Source organism: Hibiscus syriacus, unplaced genomic scaffold (genome assembly GCF_006381635.1).
Source record: "Hibiscus syriacus cultivar Baekdansim isolate YM2019G1 unplaced genomic scaffold, ASM638163v2 tig00110864_pilon, whole genome shotgun sequence".
NCBI lineage: Eukaryota > Viridiplantae > Streptophyta > Magnoliopsida > Malvales > Malvaceae > Hibiscus > Hibiscus syriacus.
In genome coordinates, this window is record NW_024062893.1 from 514,776 (window position 1) to 525,127 (window position 10,352).

The 10,352-nt window shown below is 32.1% G+C and overlaps 1 long non-coding RNA gene across 1 annotated transcript; it reads right to left on the bottom strand.

Moving 5' to 3' along the window:
• Positions 1-7,074: 7,074 nt before the first annotated feature.
• LOC120143837 lies at positions 7,075-10,001 on the bottom strand. Its single transcript, XR_005517981.1, has 3 exons — positions 9,751-10,001; positions 7,605-7,697; positions 7,075-7,525 (listed from the first exon to the last, which is right to left on the bottom strand). It is a non-coding gene; the product is annotated as an uncharacterized LOC120143837 (long non-coding RNA).
• Between the last annotated feature and the right edge of the window lie 351 nt (positions 10,002-10,352).

Sequence of the window (10,352 nt, forward strand, 5' to 3'; positions counted from 1 at the left end):
ATGGTACATCAGAGAGGTAGAGGAAGAAATGTGTCTGAGTCGTCCACTCAACATGAAATGCGTTCAACAGGTCGGGTCTACTAATGAATATCATGATAATATGGAGATCATTGAAGGTACTTTTCAGTTATTTGATAAATTTGTTTTGGTTTTGATTGATTCGGGATCAACTTATTCATATATTAGTAGCAAATCAGTGAAAGAATTGAAAATCCAATTAGAAGCTATAAGTAACGATGTGATAGTGACTAACCCATTAGGGCATAGTGCTCGGGTGAATCAGTTGTGTTGAGGGTGTCCCATAAGGATTCAAGGAATTGAATTCCTTGCTAATCTGATGGAATTACCCTTTGACAAGTTTGAGGTTATCTTGGGAATGTATTGGTTGTATTATTATCATGCCAATGTCGACTGAAGATTGAAGAGAGTAACTTTGATAAGTCCCAATGGATTAGAAGTGATTGTGATCAGTGAAAGATTGAATCCATTAGCTAATGTTATATTGGTGATGTCGGCTAAGAAGTTATTGTTACAAGGATGTCCATCTTTCATTGCCAATGTGATTGACACTAGAGTCAAGGAGAGAGGACTAAAGGATATTACGATGGTCAGAGAATTTCTAGATATTTTTCCGCTGAACTGCTGGGATTACCTCCGGATCGAGAGGTCGAGTTTCAAATTAAGGTAATGCCCGGAACGACATCGATTTCTATAGTTCCTTATCAAATGGCCCCGAAGGAATTGAGTGAGTTAAGGATTCAGTTGTAAGAGTTATTGGATAAAGGATTCATCAGACCTAGTGTGTCACCTTGGGGTGCTACGGTGTTATTTATAAAGAAGAAAGATGGTTTGATGCATCTCTGTATTGATTATCGACAACTCAACATGGTGAAAATAAAGAACAAATATACTCTCCATAGAATTGACGATTTGTTTGATCAACTTAAGGGAGCTTCGGTGTTCTCCAAGGTTGATTTGCGTTCGGGTTATCATCAATTGAAGATTCAAGAAAGGGATATTCCAAAGTCGACTTTTAGGACTAGATATGATCATTATGAATTTGTAGTTATGCCGTTTGGGTTAACTAATACATCTGTTGCGTTTATGAATCTTATGAATAGAGTGTTTCAACCTTATCATGATCAGTTTATGGTTGCTTTTATTGACGATATCTTGGTGTATTTTAAGTTCAATGAAGATCATGATACACATCTTAGAGTGATTCTCCAAACATTTCGAGACAAGAACCTTTATGTTAAATTATCTAAGTGTGAGTTTTGGTTAACTGAAGTGGCATTCCTTGGATATGTGGTATCGACAGAGAGATTCGGGTAGATCCTCAGAAGATAAAAGCTATATTAGATTGGGAAATTCCAAAGATTCTGTCAGAAGTTTAGAGTTTCCTAGGTCTTGCAGGTTATTATCGAAGGTTTGTCAAGAAATTTTTGATGATATCTTTTCCTCTGACCAAATTGTTAAGGAAAGATGTATCTTTTTCTTAGACACCTGAATGTCAAAAGAGTTTTGAAGCGTTGAAGAGAATTTTGACAGAATCTCCGGTATTAGTCCAACCAGAATCCGGCAAGGATTATGTGGTGTACAATGACGCATCCCATAATGGCTTGGGATGTGTATTAATACAAGAAGGTAAAGTGGTGGCATGTGCATCGAGGTAATTGAAACCACGCGAGAAGAACTATCCGACACATGATTTGGAGTTGGTTGTAGTAGTGTTCGCTCTGAAGATATGACGCCACTACTTATATGGTGAATGTTGTTACCTCTACACATATCACAAGAGTTTGAAGTATCTGATGACTCAAAAAGAGCTTAACTTGAGACAGTGAAGATTGATTGAACTTTTTAAGGATTACGATGTAGTAATTGATTTTCACCCCGGAAAAACAAATGTGGTAGTTGATGCACTGAGTCGGAAGACGTTTTCAGCTTTGCGAGCCTTAGATGCAAGATTGTCATTAAGTGGAGATGATACATTACTTGCGGAGTTAAAGCTTAAGCCGATGTTATTTGAACGAATTAAAGAATTACAAGGTAAAGATGAGAAGTATTTGAAAAGAATGGAGCAAGTGAAAAATGATGGGAAAAAGGATTTTGAAGTTAAGCTCGATGGTAATTTGTATTATCGTGGGAGGCTTGTTATTCTAGATAATGAGGATTTGAAGAATGACTTGTTGTCAGAAGCTCATTATAGTCCATTGACTATGCACCCAGGAGGAAATAAGATGTATATGGATCTTAAAAATCGTTATTAGTGGTCAGGAATGAAAAAAAATATCACAGAATTTGTGTCCAAGTGTTTGACGTGTCAGCAAGTAAAAGCTTAGTGTTAGGTTCCTTCAGGATTGTTCCAACCAATCTCTATTCCTCAGTGGAAATGAGAGAATGTTACTATGCATTTCGTATCATGGTTGCATTTGACTCCGAACAAAAGAGACTCAATTTGGGTTATAGTCGACCGATCAACTAAGTTAGTTGAATTCTCTATGGACAAGTAAGGTGAATTGTACATCAAAGAAATTGTTCGACTTCATGGTGTGCGTGTTTCAATAGTATCCGACTGAGATCCACGATTCACTTCAAGATTTTGGAAGACTTTACATGGAACTTTAGGGACTTGATTAAACTTTAGTACAACTTTTCACCCTCAGACAGATGGACAATTTGCGAGGACAATCCAAATCCTGGAATATATGTTAAGGGCATGTGTTATCGAGTTCAAAGGATCTTGGGAGAAATATTTGTCTCTTGTAGAATTTGCTTACAACAACAGCTACCAGGTGAGCATTAAGATGGCTCCCTACGAAGCTTTATACGGGGGGGGGGGGGAAGTCTCGTACACCATTGAATTGAAAGAGAAGTAGAAACTAAAAGGTAGATAAGTTATTGATAATTTAGTAAAGAGGGTTTTTGAGAGAATTGATGAGAAATGGTTAGTAAATGGATTTTGAAGCTATATTTGACTTCTCATAAGCTATAGTAAGAAGTTTAAGGTATTGGAAAAGGATTTGGGATATGTTGATTAATTGGTATGATTTTTAGTTTCAAGTGTTCTAGTGAGATTTTGGATATTTAGGAATGTTAAAGTGATATAAGTTGGTTTTGATAAGTGTAGTTGAGTTAAAGGACTGAAAGGAGTTAAAATTGTGAGACATTTAGGTGAGTTTTGGTAAATTTTTGAAATGAAATGGATAAATTCTGAGTAAGGGTATCAATACTGGATGAACAGTACCGATACTTCAAAGCAAAAATAGGTGAAATATGGGTTTGAGTATCGATACTGGAAGAAAAATATCGATACTATAAGGTGTTATGGTATCAATCAGTAGAACAATATCGATACCGAAGGAGTAGCATCGATACCAATGGTATCGATACCAATGGTATCGATACTAATGAACAAGTATCAGTACCATTTTTAGAGATGAATTCCAGAATGTAGATTGGGTATCGATACTGAAGTATAGTATCGATACCATAGTGAGGAAGCATCGGTACTGGGCCTAGAGTACCGATACTATTCAGATTGAAGTTGTAAATTAGGTGTTTCGTTTAATTTAAGTTATTGATGATTGATTAATAGTAATAAGAACTTCAATATTCATATTGATCATATTATTTGTGTAGATATTGAACAAAGGCAAGTTTCGGACGATTAGACGTTATAAGATCAGCCAAGAGGGATAAGGGTTGCTTTGACTAAGTGAGGCAAAACGGTGAGTGCATATTACTATAATATATGGTTATATGGAAAGAAGACATACGATGAGTCTATTTCCAATGTTTTGAATAAAACAATATTTTTAAAGTTTATTACATGATATGATTACATGTTTACATGAATATAAGTACAGTTTTGATTTTGTTACAAAGCGTACATGCATTGTTTATATTTGACACTATGTGTTATTGATCTATGTGATTATGTGAATATGAGATATAAGCTATGGGAATGTATAATTGGTAAAGCCCAAAAGTATGTGATATGAAAGCTAAAGATATAATTAGCATGCCAAGAGTCGAGGGTTCTACGCAGTCCTTCGGGATAATTCTACGTGGTCGTTCAGGACATTTTTACGTGGTCCTTTGGGACATTTCTACGCGATCCTTCGGGACATTTCTATATGGTCCTTCGGAACATTTCTACGTGGAACTTTGGTGCATATTCTACGCGTCACTTCGGTACAATTCTACCCAGTACACAACCTCAATGCACTCACATACCTTGTGTTCTCAGTAATATACCATGGGCTATTAAAAGAAATGATATGAATGAACAGTACATGCTAATGTTTGTTTTTGTTTTATGAAATGTACTATGGTTTCTTTATTCTATGATTTTTATAAAAGTTAAGAATAAGATTAAATGTTTCAATGTTTTATTTATGTATTTTATGCCTCACTAGGTCAAAGATTTAGCGTGTAGGTTCAAAGAAGTCGGAAGAACAAAGCTAGGACATGTCAAAACATCATGTCTATACCGAAGATCATATCATAAACAATTTAAGCAGTATGTTCTTTTGTCACATTGAATTTTGTTGTCATGTAATTAAATGTTTAAATCGCATATGCTCGGATCAATTTTGTAAACATACTCTATTGTTTTTATGTGAATTATGAAGTTTTTAATTTCAAATTGAGTTTGAATTTTCTCTATTTATTTTTTATTATGAGTTCCACCATTGTGATACAAATATAGATTGTTTTTTTACTACTTTTTAAAAGTCAATGATTTGAAAAGTCAATGTAACATATCAGATTCGTATCCGGGTCGGATAAGGGTTGGGGGTGTTACAAACATCTCTGTTTTGTAAGATTACATTTTCTAATAGTCAGATCGGATAGTTGGATCTTGTTTAAAAAAAAATAGTTTTTAAAATTTGAGTTTAAAAATTATATTTATAAAATAAATTGTGAAATTTAAGGTATTTGGGGTTTTGGGTTAAAAAGTATTTACTTAATTGTTAATTTAATTTATAAAACATAAATTAAGGGCTAAATTAAATGAGTACCAAAACTTTTAAGCTCCTAATACGGTTTATCATTGATAAATGGACTTCATTAAATTGAGTTATTTGGGCTGTAGCTTCCTCGAGTATTTTTACTCTTTCTGAACCTGATAACAGAGAGAGAAATGTTGTATAGATTTACTAGATTTTATTATTTTAATTAAAAATAATTGAATATGATAAAATAATTAGTATAAGAAATTATTGATAATAATAAATTTGTCATAAATAAATCTCAAGGGGATATGAAGATATTTTTCAAACTATTAGAGATAAGTAGAATTTCCATATCTCAAGGGATTTGTGTACATTATTAATTAAATGTTAATCATCTGCTCCATTAATAACATATGGAATCATACCTGGTTTTCAAATATAAATCTTATTATTAATTATGATTATGGTATCCAAATAGAGGTATTAACTGCTGAGTCTTAACTATCAAATTACTTGAACTGGTCATTTTGGAGTACGGCGTTGCTGTTGCATGCACGTTCACATGGTAAATATTTTTGGTACAATTGAGAAGGAGAATGATGAGAATTCTCTTACCACTCGATCATTATTGAATTTTAAGAGATCCTTGTTAATTAATCTATCTTTTTGTTTGCTTACGTCTTGATTTTAAATTTCCAATGAAAGGGTAACCTTTCAAGGTCCCAATTAATTGTTCAATTTAAATTAAAATCCTTTCCACTACAACAAATTTTCTTATTAGTGACATCTAGATTATTGTCACTAAAACTTCAATTTACATCATTAGATGTATTTTGTGACGTAACATTCGGTGTCACGACGATCGTTACCCTAGGTGTGTCACTAAATGTCAAAAGTGAGGATATATATGTTATCGTCATGTATTGTTAAACATATAGTGACATTAATAGATAACACCATCGTTTAATTTTCATTTAGTGACAATTACTTTTGTCACCAAATGATGTACATTTTTGTCATTAATAAATCATATCGTCACCAATAACACAATAATTTAATTATATACATGATGAAAAGAAAATTGTCACATTGTTAATGACGTAGTATATCATCAACTAATAGGAGCATGGATGACATTTATATACGTCACTATATAATTGATATTCAATGACAATTAATTCTGTCAGTAATTATGTAAAATTTTGTTATTGATGATTTATATCATCACAGATAATACATTAAAATCAATCTATATGTACCGAAAGAGATATTGTCACATTTTTAATAACATAATATAAATGTTAACTAATAATATTATGAAGGACGTTTATGCATAATGCCACTTTATAATTTATATATTCTAAGACAATTAGTTACATCACTAAATTAAATAAAATTTCATTGCTGATAATTTATATCGTCACAAATAATACATTAAAATCAACTTATATGTGACTAAAGAGATAGTCACATTTTTAGTAACATAATATATCGTTACCTAATAATATTATGAATGATGATTATGCATAACATCACCATATATAATGTCACCAATATAGTGGCAAAACCAAAAACTGTCACATTTTTAATGATATTATATATTAAAATAAAATTATTTATACAAATCTAAATAAAAAATATAATAGTTCACTTATTTCAAAATAATAAGATTTAAATAAGTATTTCACTAAATACATAATAATTTCATTTTTATAAATATAAAAAGGTTTAAATGTTTACGGAAAATAAAAAAATATGATAATAATATGACTAGTAGAATATTTTGTTGCAGGAATTTCAATCCAAACCTTGTGTCAATTGTGATTCTGTTGATGCTGTGTTTGTGGTATCTTTGATCTAGTGGGATGAGACACTAGATCTCTTAAGCAAGGTCAGGGGTTTGAATCCTAACGTTTGCGAATGGAGTAAACTAGGTTGAGAAGATTGCCCTTGCCTCTGCAATACCAGATCTTGATTAGACGGTAAATAGATCAGATATCAATGATTAATTCAAAAAAATAATCAACATTCGTTACTAAAATTAATATTATATAATATTTTTTATTTGATTAACTATATTTACCTGAAAATTGAAGCGATGACACTTGAATTCCAACACCTAACAAAGCAGAACTCATAGCTTCCATTTGAGTTTGAATAAATTCAAAATTTGACTTACAATCATTAAGTTCATCTTCTTTATTCTTCAAATACTTTTTTAACTCGATTGTATCTACACTTGAATTTGTTTTCTTAGGCTTTGGCCCATATCCAAGCCTCGGAATGTATCTTGGTCTCGTACCAAGTACGTCATCTACTATATCATTGGTATTCTTAGGCTTTGCTCCTTCAACTGGAGTTGATTTCAACTCCACCATTTTCTCTTAAAAAAGTCATTCATAAATAAAATAATCCTTAGATAAAAAATTACAATTTAATACTTTAATTTTGCGAGGTCTTAAATATTTTGCTTGTGCCTCAGATGTTGTCCATCCTCTGTCATTTAAATAATGAGCTACCTTGAAGAAATCCATCCTATTTGGTTCTTCATCATCCTTGCGCTATATGATTTCAAAAATAAAAATTAGATTTTAAAATAAAAATAAACTTCATAATAAATATTAAAAGTGTCCAACTTACCATAGCATATCGGCTTGCGACAAAAGCCCGAGATCCTTGATTAAGAGTTAACTTGACATTTCTTCTGACTCTTGCATTTGTTTCATACCTCCTCTTCAATTATAAACATGTATAAACATAATTTATAATTTATTATAGAAATAATAAAAGAAAAAAATTATGAATCACATAAATCAATATGCATATGCAGTAATCGTACCTAATATTAAGGATCACTAAACAAATATCATAAGATTCTTAAATAAATTGAACAAATGTATATTAGACCAGTGCATGCACAACAATTGTGCCACAATTAGGCAACACAACAAAAGCCAGAAACAAAAATTTTAACACTTTTATTAAGCTTATTCCAACCCTAAAACCATATGATAATTCAATTTAACAAGCAAAATCCATAATATTTCTAACCATCAAAACGGAAAAATGAGAGTACATAACTTGAAGATAATCCACTTCCCTACCAAGTTAATATTTCAGTAGCATACACATAAAATCATAATTAAAGCAATAAATACATGAGAAAATGAACAATTCCCTCTTTTCGAATTCAAGCTCCTAATGGAGCAGCACATCAAAAGCCATATGATAATTCAATTTAACCAAGGAATTTAACGGGTTTATTAAGTTCATTTCACCCCTAAAACCATATGATAATTCAATTTAACCAAGAAATCAATTTAAGGAAGCTAACATTTTGGCATCATCTTTGTGTCCTTCACCACTAAAAATTGCTTTGATTTTAACCCATTCTCTATACGATCGCATGGGTTCACAAGCAGCATTATTATTGACTTCCTATTTCGATGCACATGTTACTCTTGAGGCAAACAAACAATTTTTTTTAATTTGTACTTCCATATACATATCAGTGTTTTGCAAAATTTTGAGGAACAATGTATGAAACAGAGGAAACAGGCTGAAACAGAGGAAACAGGCTGAAACAGAGGAAACAGGCTAAAGCAGAGGAAACAAGCTAAAATAGTAACTTCCTCAGTTTAAACCAATCCTAGTGCAGAATACAAAATGTCATACATACATGTTCCAAATTATACCAATTTTATCAAGCTATCCATGTGCTATAAATAAGGATGTGAAGTAATACAGATTGAACGAATAATCTTATCAATTGTGCTATTGGAATAGATATGTGGTCAACTATAAACAATTACAAATGGTACGGATTAAACATGCTTTTCAGTCATATAGACAATTTAAGCTAATATGCTCATCATTGATACAACTCAATCAGACATACAGTGTTATTATATCAGAACAATCATAATTACATATTAACAGTACAAGCAGCGGCATACAACAATCATCGTACACAGCACACAAATAAGTTTAGCACAAAGATTAGACACACAAATTAATAAGCGTGTACGGACTTTGAAATGTGAAGTGAGAATCCCGAATCGACAACGATAATCTTAGTTAATCAATAGCTGATTCAGATTTAACATTTACAGTTTGAGACCACCTCAAAAATATAAAAATAATGTATTAATAACTAGGTTGAGTCAAATAAATCAGTGTAAAAAGTCAGCTTATCTCATCAATGTCAACAAAAGGTTATCGGCTCTAACAATAAATTAGTCGGTTAAACAAGTCAGGTTTCAAGTCAAGGCATTACGGATTAAGTCACAAGGTTGTGTACAAATAAGAATATAATTCGGATACTGTCGAACTGAGTTGAATTAAAAGTGATATGTTACCATATTCTTATTGTTATAATTATTAAAAGTAATAATAATATTCGAAAGGTAAATGAAACATTACCATATGGAAAGTGAAATAATAATATTTTTAATTATTATTGCTCCACTTCCAATCTTACATTTCAACAAGCAAAAGCTGCCTTGCAAAATTCATTTTTCAATTTAAGGAATATGGAAACAGTGGAGGGGTTTCCACGATTAATGGATTTGGGTTAAAAATCAGGAAATCACAGTGCAACAAAGTAGCCAGGAAAAACAAAAAAAGAAATTGCTATCACATACAACTAATAAAATAATTATCATTGTAGCAGAGAACAAAGATGATCACACGACGACACAATAATCTGGGCAGAAGGGTTCCTAATCATAGCAATAAGGCGATGGACGAAACTCAAAAATAATATATAATAGGATTGAGGTCTTACCCAAAGAAATACGCTTGATTAATCAGAAAAATGGTCGGAGTAAGGTAGCGATAGCAACACAATGCTTGAGGCTCCAAACTGCGCGACTTTGGAAAAATACACGATAGAGTGGACAAATAGATAGCACAGAAGAGCGTTGGTCCTAGCGGTCATGGAGCTCAATCGAATCAGAAATATTTGACCCATGAATGGATGGTCGAATGGTGATTCATGGCGGCCATAACTAATTGAGGAATCAAGGGTTTTGAGAAAATGGGAGCCGCTGAAGAAATTGGTGGTTGAGGCAATAATTATACCTATAAATAAAAATGGCTAATTTACCAAACAATCCACCATTCTTTGCAGAATTTTTAAATTAGGACCTGACTTCATAGACTCAATATATGGATACTTTGGAATGCTAAGTGTAACATAGATGGATGGCATGTAGGGATGGGCAAGGGACTCAAACCCGATGGGTTCCGACCCGATAGGTCATTTTTTTTAAAATTCATGTTTGGTTTGGGACGGGTTTTTTAAATGTGATGTTCGGATTGAGTCGAATTTGAGTTTAAGGTGAAAAATACACAACCCAAAAAATATAATTTTACCTTATATATTTA